Below are 13,018 nucleotides of genomic sequence, written 5' to 3' on the forward strand. Positions count from 1 at the left end.
TATTAAAACCCTAAACTATTCTGATAACACTATTAGGATAGTTACATGGCTTGATTTGATTAAAACTACAACACCCACATGGAATCAATCATCATCATTCTTAGACTTTTGTGCACTCCCACTGATTACAACATCGAATTGCTCAAGATAAGTAGTAAAGTTTACAAGGCCTATATTACTCACATACTCAAACATCATCTTATAAATTTATAATCAATCACCGCCCCTATCCTTTGACCCCCATGCTATCGGCCAACATCAGATCCCATGCACCGATCATGGTATCATATCAGACATATAAATTTATTAATCACGATTATTATAAGCACTATTAAATCGGACATATAACTCATCAATCACTATCATGCATCCCTAATCATTCTAATCTTTCATGTTATCTCATAGGCACCCAGATCATAATCAATCCGCATCAAACGCATATAACCGAGAACCATGAATCAAAGTAAAACCGACACATACAACACTTTAACACATAAATAGAAACACATACTAACCAAGTTGTAAGGAGTGAAACAGCGTGTTGGGCTTGCAACAGAGACTTCGGTCACTAGAAGATCTGCCGTCGAGGTTAGATATCTCTAGGGTTGCAAGTATTCAAGTATTCATAAACAACTCTACGAAACCAAGCAAATAGAAAGATGGGCTCGGTTTGGGTTCAAGCGATGTGGGCCGAATTCCAGTAACTCAAGTGTTGGGCTATACCCACCCCTCATATCCATTTAAGTATTTCCTAGTTCTAAAACTATGCTAAACCCACAAAGAGATGGGCTCAAGTGACTCGGGCTTGGGTTTCACAAGTATATGGGCCGAGATGATATGTGACGAATCATTCAGCCAAGAGGTGTGTGTGTCTCAAATAAATTCGCGGCCCAAAAGATCATACGGCTCAGTTTGGTTAAAAACGGATTCCCTAAAACGAACCAACACAAGAAAACATTCAATGACCCCATTATAACAAATCAACACGCAAAAAAACCTCTAATGGTGCAGGAATGTAAGATGTGGGTAATTAAACATAGAAACACACGCCACAGATTGTGGAATTTAAGGTAACGCAGCTAACACAATAACACAGTACCAACAATTGCACAGTCACACAGTATATTGATCATATATCAAACGTGTACAATTTTTTTTATGCAAGCACAACTATGAAAACACTGGTGTGGAACAAGTAAGGTGTCGATGAAAGACCTTGAAAGTTCGGGTTGTCACATCATCCCCAACTTGAAAGAAATTTCGTCCCGAAATCTAGCATGTAGTTACTGGGAAGCTAGTTAGGTTGCATGGTTTCCTGGTTTTCCTGGGGTGTCACATCATCCCCCATTGGTTTGGAATTTCGTCCCGAAATTCCGCAGTAGCTTGAGCCTCAGTAGTGGTTTCATTGATTTCGAACAATTGGGGATATTTGTGTTTCATTTGGTCTTCTCGTTCCCAGGTAAACTCTGGGCCACGACGGGAGTTCCAAGGAATTCGAAATATAGGTATCCTAGTGCGTTTGAGAATCTTGACCGCCCGATCCAAGATTTCCACAGGTGCTTCGATAAATCACAGCTGATCATCGATGGTGAGCTCCTTGAAAGAAACCATGAGGGTTCCATCTGACAGACACTTGTTTAGATTCGACACAATGGAATACGTTGCGAACTCCACTGAGTTCTTCGGGTAGATTCAATCTGTAGGCCACCTTGCCAATTCTCTCCATGATTTCGAATGGTCCAACATATCGCGGGTTGAGTTCGCCTCGTTTACCAAAACGAACTACACTTTTCCAAGGTGAGACGTTAAGTAGTACTCGATCCCCAACCTGGAACCTGAGTGGTTTCCTGCGCTTATCAGCGTAGCTTTTCTGACGGTCACTAGCTGTCGCCATCCATCTGTGGATGATACGCTGTGCTCGTGTCTAAACGTGAGTCAAAGGATTTGTGCATCGCTTGTCACAAATCAGATGCAAATCGTGGGTCGTGATCAGAGATAATGGAGGTTGGCACCCCGTGCCTAGCAACCACTTCTTTCAAGTAGATGACTGCAAGTGTAGAAAAAAAAAACTTATCCGTTTCCTTGATGGCTAGAAAGTGTGTTGGTGACGAGAGACAATCAACGATCATCTAGGTGATATTGTTTCCGTTTCGAGTTGTAAGTAGACTAGTGACCAATTTCATAGCAGTCTGTTTTCGCTTTCCAAATAGGTGTTTCTGGTTGGTAACACTTCACCTTGACTTTCCTACAAGTCAAACATCATTCCCATACCTAACTAGGTGGGCCTTCATGCTCGATCACCAGTATAAATTTTATAAATCCTAAAGTCTCTCATCAAACCCAGACGACTACAATATCGAAGCCGGTGTGATTTGCCCAACACGAATTCCTTACAGTTGCCGTGTAATGAGATCCACACTCGTTCCATGAGGTAGCGAATATCGTCTGACCTGTCAAGGTTGCTTCTCCATGCCCCGCATGGGTTCAACTTGATAATCCTCTTCCTTCTGTTCTCCAGTTTGAACATGGCGAGTCGGATCAGGTAAGCTAGAGTCGATAGTGAACTGCAAAGCTTGTGCACGCTCAAGTTCCACAGTCATAATTATCCAAGAGTTCCATCCAGCGATGCCATTAACCGATTCAGCTCTTTCGAAACCAGGGTACACGGGAGGCCCTTGTGATCGGTCTAAGTAGCGCATTCGGTACCGTCCAAGTAATGCCTCCAAGTAGATCCAAAGACCACGTTTTCCACCGCCGGTTGTATGTCGTGCAGTTCCTCTTTGTAAATCCATAACGTAAGTCATCACTCTTTCGTGTTGCATCGATGTGTAACTGGGACTCTGATTCAAATCATCATGGTGTACCACTGATTCATCTATACCTTCAGATAGAAACGATGCTCAGTGCATTGTAGAGTTGGGTTTCAAAAGCTGGAAGACGTCCTCCTGATTTGTCTTCCACGAACACAGCACCCTGCTGTGTTAAAGAGATTAAAGTTGCGCGATCTTTGAAAATCCTGGGATGAATCGCGATAGTATCTAGCGAGACCAAGAAATTGTCGTATCCTCAAAGGGATCTTTGGTGTCATCTCTTTCTAACAAAATGGGTCCTAGCGAGATCCACGGGTATTCCTACTTCGTTGCTTATATGACTAAAAATGTGTACTTCTCAAATCCTAAAGTCACACTTAGGTAGACTTCACACGTAGATGCTCCTCCCCTAGAAGCTCTACGATGAAATACAAGTGTCGTTCATGGTGTTCTTTTCTCCTGGAAGTGATTCAAAACGTCATAGATAAACACAGTTGCCGAACATGACGAGACGAGGTGGGCACATATTACTCATGTGATCCCTACGGCTGTTGGTGTGTTGGATAACTTTAAACAACGAGAATAGGAAATTGTAGTCGCCGTACTATGCCTGTATGGTACGTGCGTGACTACACATATTTTTACAATGAAATTACACACGAATTGGTTTTAAATTTATAAAAGTGATTATTACTTTTACATCAAAACACACACGAAAGGGCAAGTGTACCCCGTCATATATGTAGTAAAGTATCGGTAAGAACCAAGTATCGATCCACGGAAATGGGCGGAGAAATAATACTAGACCTTTGCCACTAAATTACCGGTAAAAACATAAATGGTATTGGTTTTAACTACACTAAAATAAGCATAACAAATACTTATAAAACATAGTAAATTATATATAAATAGCCTTGCTTAATACACACCACAGCATGTCAACTAAGTCAGTTTTGGAACTAGAAGCATTCGGTCAATTTTTGATTTCGAGACAATTAGTATCCCTTTCGGGAATCCTAACATGACAATCATTCGGAAAGTTAAAACGATAAACACACTTTAACCACCTAAAATTGTTCTTTAACGTGCAATTGATAAATGTTTATGAAGATCTCCTAAAAATAAGTTAGTCATCCGTTAGGAGTTTTCTAACCTCACTTAATCAAGGAAAGCAACACCGATAAACACAATGCAACCACCGAGACAAGCATAAACTAGATTAAATCACAACCGAGTTCATTTTACAAATCTTACGCATGAATTCACCAAGATAGCAATTTTGGCCGAAACTAATAACTAAGCTAACAAATCATGGCAAGAATTCATAACAACACCATCTAACCCGTTAGAGTCCTTCCGTGAAGGCAAGCTTTCTTGATTAACAATAATTACATTTTATTAAACCACTAACCCGTTAGAGTATCATGGTGCCCACATTTTAACCAAGTTAAGCTAGTTAACAAAGTTTAAAGTTTACTAATACATGATTAAATAAGCTTCATTTTTCAACTATCTTACCTAACCAAGCACCAATCATCCAACACAATTACTTATAATCAAGAAGTCAATATCAATAACAAGGTTGCAAACTAATCATCAAAGATAATCATAGAAAATACTTCAAAGTTTCATTACAAACATAGATTAACATACTAATGGTTATAATCAAGCAAGGGATTGTTGTGTTTTTGCCCAAAGGCTACAATAATACATAAATATTAATCTAAATGCTTGAAAGAGTAACAAAATCATGGAAAGATTAGAAAACCCAACCATAAACAAGCACAAGATTAAGAATCCGGATAATAAATGAGCAAAACCGGGCAATGTGGTTTGAATCCGAGTGAAAGCAGAAGCCTTCGGAGCCTCAAAATCGCCTGCAAAGCTCTCCAAAATTCCAGAGTTACGGATAGAATGGTTCTGTTCTGTTTATATGCTTTTTCGGTGTCGCACGGCCGTTCTCCCGATCGCACGACCGTGCACTTTAAGCATTATTGGTGGTGGTCCACCATACCGCATGACGTCACAGATCGTTGACTGGTCTTCGCACATGCACGGGCGTTCTCGATCTGGCACGGCCGTTCCATACCGGCATTTTGTTGCACGCCTAGTCTTGTGGTCGTTCAGCTCCGAGGTTTTCCTGGAACGTTGGATCCGCACGACCGTTCCGCATATGGAATGACCGTGCCTTTTCGGGTTAGCCTGCAATGCCTTGCACGCAGTGTTGCACGCCTCGTTCACTGCCGGCATTCATGATTTGTTGGATATGCACGGTCGTGCATGAGGTCGCATGACCGTGCAACACGCCCAGGTCAGTTTTTCCAACAGAATCTTCGCAGCTTCGTCGTTTTGTCCGGAAAGTCCTCGTTTTCGCTATCATCTTGTCTGGTATGCTGTTTTAGGCCTGTAAACAAAAATGTAGATAATTAAGTATCCGAATGACGGTTTTACGGCCGAAAACGCATAAAATAGGGGTAAAACGGGGGACTAAAATATGTGTAAATTAGCGAATATCAAATCTCCCCACACTTGAACCTTGCTTGTCCTCAAGCAAGCTGAAATAAAAAGCAATAAAAGACGGAAATAAACAAGAACGATAATTTACACACTATTTTATTGAAAACTACTATAAACGGTTAGCCGGTTTGTCGAAAGACACCATCAAAAGACTCAAACCCAACAAGCATATGCAATTATAAAGCGACAACCAAAAAGCCGTGACTTCACATTTAATCGACTCAACATGTTAATCTTCACGCGACTCACAATGTTCACACACACTCGGGTTTATTTATGAAACATACATATAATGTGTATGTGCAAACACTCAATGCCTCGTCAATGAAACATGCAATATCATAAGCTTGTCATAAGATCTCGTCTCCACCAACTAACATGCAAATATGTGTAAATCAAGAGGTCTTTACGGGTTGTAACGTTAGGCTTGGGCGGAGGGTATGGAAGTAGACATATAAAGTGGCGAAAATGGTTAAAACTCGGTTTTAGCGTTTAACTAGCAAGAAAATAATACAACTATACATACAAACGCCTTAAAAAGGCGACTAAAGCGCAATCGAGCTTATCAACGAAATTTTAACATTTAAGCGCTCAAAATTGCTCGATTTCTATCAACTTCACCCTATTTTAGGGTGTTTTATTTTCTGTGTGTGTGTGTTTTTTTTTTTTAGAAAACATACTATACAATAAACTGAAACAAACGCTAGTTAAACGATTATTTTGTCCGAATTTCAACACTAAAAAGGGTTTAAAACATACAAAGGCTAAATTTGGCTAAGTGGGCTAATGTGGGTAAACAAAGGTAAACGGGAAGGCTCGACATGGTTAATCCTAAAGGGTAATATAAGGTGAACGGGAAGCACAACACAAAGAACAAGGTTTACAACAAAGGGGTAATCTAAGTGCCTCTATCACTTTTACACAAATTCACAAGTTCATGGTTTTAACAAGCATACTAGTGACAATTTCTATATTACACATAACATCCGGCTCACTCCTATATCCGAAATGAACAAATATATAACAATAGGCTCAAATATGCTCACGTAACGGATGGAATGGGTAAAAGTGTGAAAACTATCATGTAAGTCTTTCTTTATTTGTCACGCTTTCCGGTTTCCTTTTTCAAAAATATTTTTGCTTGTCGAGTTTCTATCAAGTCCGATGCTTTCTAAAACACAATCAACCGGTTTATTTACTAAAATATATACAAAATACAGGTATTTTTGAATGATTTTTCTGATTTTCTAAATTTTTTTTTATATATAAATATGAGGACAAACAAAGTTAACAAAGTTAACCCCCTCCCCACACTTGAACTTCGCATTGTCCCCAATGCGAAACCCGAAATATAGAGAAAAAGGATAATAGTACTCCCCTCAAGTTGATATCTGATGAATCGAGACTTCCAAAGTTGCGTCTGTCATATGCTCCGGTCAAAGACTTGATAGCCAAAATCTGCAAGTATGTCATATGGTACAGCAAAACAGAACAGTAACAGAATAAATATAAATAAACCATAATGTACATAAATACTACCAATCCAAATAAAGACATAACAGAAAGTAAAGTGTTTGAAAATACAATACAATCCGAGGGTGTTTGAAATACTACGCAAAAAGAACACCCGAAATAACAAGTACTAAAATAATAATAAAAACCACCAACGAACATCACCACCAACTCCTACTCGTCGTCACCGTCATCGTCTCTCGTGAAGGATGGGCCCGCACCACCATAACCAGGTGGGTTCCATGGTGGGAACTGTGGAGGGTGCTGAAAGTAGTCGGGAAATGCATGGTGCATCTCCCCGAATAGGTACGAAAATCCGGCACTCACCCCCTGGTATAAGCTCTCCTGGCTCTGCCTCAGCTGATCCTGCGTGGCCCTGAGCTGATCCTGACTAGCCCGGATCTGGTCTTGGCTGGTCCTAATCTGATCAATGTACGTACCATGTTGTTCCTGCGTAACACGCATCTGCTGGAACTGCTGATAAAATTCAGGCCAATCCTGATGCTGGTAGTACTCATGGTGCTGCGGCTGGTGTGGCGGTGTGTGGTGCGGTGGTGTGTGCGGTCCGTGCTGCTGCTCCTGCATCTCTACATCCTCTTCCTCTTCTGGGAGTGGGGGCAACGGGTCCCAGACCTCGTTGTTGAGCCCCCTCAACCTATCCCCGTGATCAGTCTCAACAATTACCCCCATCGCCTTCAGTGACCTGATGTCAACATGAACCCCCTCGGTTATCAGAGTGAGACCCTGAAGTACCTCCTCAGTCATAAGGTGTTCGTTGTACGCAATTTCGGTCACATACTGACCGCCATGTATCTGACTGTTAGAAGTCCTCCCTGAGCACTTCACAAAGTATTCAGCCATTCGCGCCGCTAAGTTGATGGGCGCCTTCTCCAGCAATGCGTAAAGAAAAATCAAATCTGGTGTTGGACAGTTACCAAGACTGTCCATGCGACCGCATATAGTGTGGCTAAACACATGGTGTATCACTCGCACCAGAGGGTCTTTAAGTCGTGAGGCCTTTGACATCCTTGGGTTGTATGGGTCCCCAACAGCATTTGCAGCCCAAAACTCATCCCGTGCTGCATTAGACAGGAAGGTGAACTGATCTGTGAAGACTTCGGGATCATCCATGTCTTCCCTAGTGTAAATCCCGAGTCTCCTTCCCAAACGACCAACCGACCACCGGTGCCATCTACCACACAATCTGAAAGCTATCCGCTCTTTGTGGCGGAATTTGGGTCGTCGAGCAGCAACTGGCTTTTCGTAAGCATGTGATGCAAAGAACTCTATGGTAAGCTCCAAGTAAACGGGTCGGTTGCAACCGACCAGATTTGTAAGTGGCCGACTCATCATGTTTTCCAGTCGGTCATATTGATTTAGTTCTTGCATTACTTCCCAATCCAGCCATCTAGGGACTCCGAACTGCCCCCTCCGGGCCCATAATGCGTCTCTTTTTGGAATGCATAAAGCTTCATGCTCGTTGTTGGGGTCAAACTGTAGGAAGGGATGATCCATCTGTAATGGGGAACATTGTTAGAAAGACAGAAACAGGAGAAAATGGAATTGAAAACAGCCGAGCAGCAAGTTATGAAGCTTCTGTCAAACTGATCTGGGCATCAGGCACGGTCGTGCGGTGATACGCACGGTCGTGCGTCACCGACGACGTGCACCATCTGCCCAGGAAACTCGGAATCGCACGGCGTGCGGTCAATCGGCACCACCGTGCAACACCGGACACAAGCTGACATCGTGGAATCACCCGGATTGGCACGACCGTTCTATACAAGGAACGACCGTGCGACAACTGACCTGCAGATTTCAAACCCCTGAACTTTGAATAGCCTGATTTTTGCCAAATTTTAACAAGTATTTGGTCAACAGGGGTCGGAATCACAATCGGGTGTTCACGATACTTCGATTCAACAAGGGTTAGGGTTTCGATTTGTTTATGAAGAGAACCCTAAAAATTTCCTTGAAGAATCGGAAGAAATCTAACCTAGAAAGTAAGAAAACAAGAAATCTAACACTAGAGACGTACCGCGCGAAGTTGGGTGCGAGATCGTGCGAAAAACCGTGCGAAGTTGGGTGCGAGATCTTGTTGCATTTTTGATCCACGAGTCAGCAGCGTAGACTCTCTCCTCCCTACACTTATGATGTGTGCGGGGTTTGGAGTTCAATAACCTCCATCACCGACTCTGTCGGCCCGGCAACGTACAACTTCAAGCGATGCCCATTTACTTTGAAAATAACGCCGTCCGCGTTCTCTATTGCAACAGTCCCATACGGAAATACCTCTTTAACCGTGTATGGGCCTGTCCAACGTGAATGAAGCTTCCCGGGAAATAAGCGCAACCGCGAGTTGTAAAGAAGAACAAGATCGCCCGCTTGGAATTCTTTGTGGTCCTTCAAGCGTTTATCGTGCAATCTCTTCGTGCGCTCCTTGTACAACACCGAGCTCTCATAAGCGCGTTGTCGCAACTCTTCCAACTCATGAATCTGGAGAAACCGGGCTTCACCTCCGGCTTTTAGGTCCAGATTTGCGGTTTTTAGCGCCCACATCGCTTTATGCTCCAACTCAACCGGTAAATGGCATGCCTTTCCGTATACAAGCCTAAAGGGAGTAGTCCCGATAGGTGTCTTGTAAGCCGTACGGAAAGCCCACAACGCTTCATCAAGCTTATCCGACCAATCCTTGCGGTTTGCACCTACCGACCGCTCAAGGATTCTTTTCAGCCCCTGGTTCGTGACTTCCACCTGCCCGCTTGTCTGTGGATGATAGGGCGTGGATAGACGGTGATGCACACTGTAACGGGACAAAGCTCTCTCGAGTTGAGTATTACAAAAATGCGTCCCTCTGTCACTGATAAGCGCTTTCGGAGCGCCGAACCGGGCAAATAAGCTTTTCAAAAATCTCACGACCACCCTGGCATCATTGGTGGGTAAGGCTTGCGCCTCCGCCCATAGTCAACCGCGACCAGGATGTACTTATTACCTCGTGAGGGGGGAAATGGTCCCATGAAGTCTATCCCCCAGATATCAAAGACTTCACAAACCTGAATCCAGGTCTGAGGCATTTCATCACGTGCCGATATATTTGTCGCCCTCTGGCAAGCATCGCACGCTCTAACCCAACTCTGCGTATCACGAAATATAGTCGGCCAATAAAACCCGGAGTCCAACACTTTCTTGGCGGTAAAGTTGGCTCCATGTTGGCCTCCGGTAGGTCCCTCGTGACAGTGGCGCAGAATATCGGTCGCCTCTTTCCCTGAAACACATCTCCTGATCACCTGATCAGCACCAACCCGAAACAAGTAAGGGTCATCCTAAATGTAGTGCTTGACGTCCGAAAAGAATTTCCTCTTTTGCTGGTGAGTCAACCCTTTAATCAGAATCCCGCAAGCAAGGTAGTTCGCAAGGTCGGCGAACCATGGCGACTCATCGCATATCTCAACACTCATCAAAGACTCGTGTGGGAAGTTGTCATTTATGGAATCCCAACGCGCGTCCACGATGTCTCCATGCTCTAACCGAGATAGATGGTCAGCCGCTACATTCAACGCACCCTTTTTATCTTGAATTTCGATATCGAACTCTTGCAGCAACAAGATCCACCTGATCAGACGTGGCTTAGCGTCCTGTTTGCTGAAGAGATATCGGATGGCAGCGTGATCAGTATATACAACGGTTTTCGAAAGCACCAAGTACGATCTAAATTTGTCAAATGCGAAAACGACCGCCAAGAGCTCTTTTTCTGTCGTGGTATAATTCTCCTGAGCGTCGTGAAGAGTTTTGCTCGCATAATAAATCGGGTGAAAGTGCTTTTCTCTCTTTTGGCCAAGAACGACCCCTATAGCGTAATCACTCGCGTCGCACATAATCTCAATCGGCAAACTCCAGTCCGGTGCAACTAAAATAGGGGCCTCAATCAACTTTTGCTTGAGAAGGTCAAAGGCTCTCAAGCAATCATCTCCGAATATGAACGGAGCGTCTTTCTCCAACAAACGGGTCATGGGTCTGGCGATTTTTGAAAAATCTTTAATGAATCACCGATAGAACCCGGCATGACCGAGAAAGCTCCATATCGCTCTAACAGAGGTGGGAGGCGGAAGTCGTGAAATGATATCCACTTTGGCTGGATCGACCTCCATACCAGCATGCGAAATCTTATGTCCCAGAACTATGCCCTCCTTCACCATGAAGTGGCATTTCTCCCAGTTCAGGACCAGATTCGTCTCCTCACACCTCTTCAACATCTTTCTCAAATTTTCCAAGCAGTGATCGAAGGAATCCCCAAATACCGAAAAATCATCCATGAAAACCTCCATGGAATCCTCGATCATGTCATGGAAAATTGCGACCATGCATCTCTGGAAGGTCGCTGGTGTATTGCATAACCCGAAAGGCATCCGCCGGTAGGCGAATCTGCCGAAGGGGCATGTAAAGGTAGTCTTCTCCTGATCCTCAGGAGCGATAGGAATCTGAAAGTACCCAGAGAATCCGTCTAGGAAACAGTAATACAACTTCCCCGACAGACGTTCCAACATCTGGTCGATGAATGGAAGCGGGAAGTGATCCTTGCGAGTAGCATCATTGAGCTTGCGGTAGTCAATGCAAACTCGCCACCCAGTGACGGTACGGGTAGGAATTAGCTCATTCCTATCATTTGAAACTACAGTCATACCACCTTTCTTAGGTACAACCTGCACCGGACTCACCCACACAGAGTCAGAAATAGGGTAAATCATGCCGGCATCCAACAACTTAATCACCTCCTTCTTCACCACGTTCTGCATATTTGGATTTAAACACCTCTGATGCTGTGCACATGGTTTGTACTCGTCTTCCATCAGAATCTTGTGAGTACAAAAAGAAGGATTGATGCCCTTGATATCCATGATTTTCCATGCAATGGCTCTCTTATGAAGTCTCAGAACCTCAAGAAGCTGATTTTTCTCATCCTTTTCCAATGATGCCGAAATTATGACCGGTAGGCGACGCTCCTCGTCCAGAAATGCATACTCGAGATGTGGTGGGAGTTCTTTCAACTCCAAAGGCGTCGGATCTTCAACCGAAGGCTCTGCTTCCTCCTTTTTCACATGGTCAATTTCAAGAAATCTCTCCGGACTCTGGGAACCATCGTCACCAATCTGATAGACTGGCTGCTCGAAATCGTGGCCCTCCTGTGTAATGCCAATCAGGTCCCCACACGACAGACGTGTGTCCGAATCAATCTCGTCAATAGTACCTTGAAAATGAGAGCACACACATGCATCGACAATGTCGACATAGTAAAGCATGTCATCGTGACATTGTGGATGCTGCATCGATCTTTTGATATCGAATGTCACGTGCTCATCATTCACTCGGAGCGTGATTTGGCCAGCTGCCACATCAACAATCGTCCTCTCTGTATTGAGGAAAGGACGTCCAAGTATCAAAGGTACCCTTGAATCTTCGTCCATGTCAAGGATAACAAAGTCCACGGGGAAAACAAATTTATCGATTTTTACAAGCATGTTTTCCACAAATCCGCGCGGATACTTTATTGAGCGATCTGCCAACCGAATGCTCATCCTAGTGGGTGACGGCTCACCCAGATCTAGCTTTGTAAAAACCTTATACGGCATAAGGTTGATACTCGCTCCCAAGTCAGCCAATGCATGGCTAACAGACATGTTTCCAATCAAACACGGGAGCGTAAAGCTACCAGGATCTCCCATTTTCGTGGGCAGACGGTTTTGCAGAATGGCGGAACAAGTTTCATTCATCACCACACATGATATATCCTCGAGCTTCTGTTTATTCGAGAGGATATCCTTAAGGAATTTCGCATACTTTGGCATCTGGGCCAAGGCTTCAACAAACGGTATATTGATGTGTAGTTGCTTAAACAACTCGAGGAACTTACCGTATTGTTCTTCATTCTTCTGCTTCTTCAGCCTGCCTGGATAAGGTACTGGAGGAGTGTAATCTTTGACCTGCTCTTGGACTTGTGTTGTACTTGCTGGGCGTAGCCTGGCTTGCACCTCGTCCGGTGTGTCAGTCGGGACCGCTTCAGTGATCGGTGCTGAGTCCGATATGTCGGGTCCGGTAGTTTTTCCACTCCTGGTCATGAAAGCATTCACATCCCTGTGTCCGCCCGGGTTTGGTTCTGTATTACCCGGAAGACCGCCTGGGGG

Source organism: Helianthus annuus, chromosome 16 (assembly GCF_002127325.2).
Source record: "Helianthus annuus cultivar XRQ/B chromosome 16, HanXRQr2.0-SUNRISE, whole genome shotgun sequence".
Classification (NCBI taxonomy): Eukaryota; Viridiplantae; Streptophyta; class Magnoliopsida; order Asterales; family Asteraceae; genus Helianthus; species Helianthus annuus.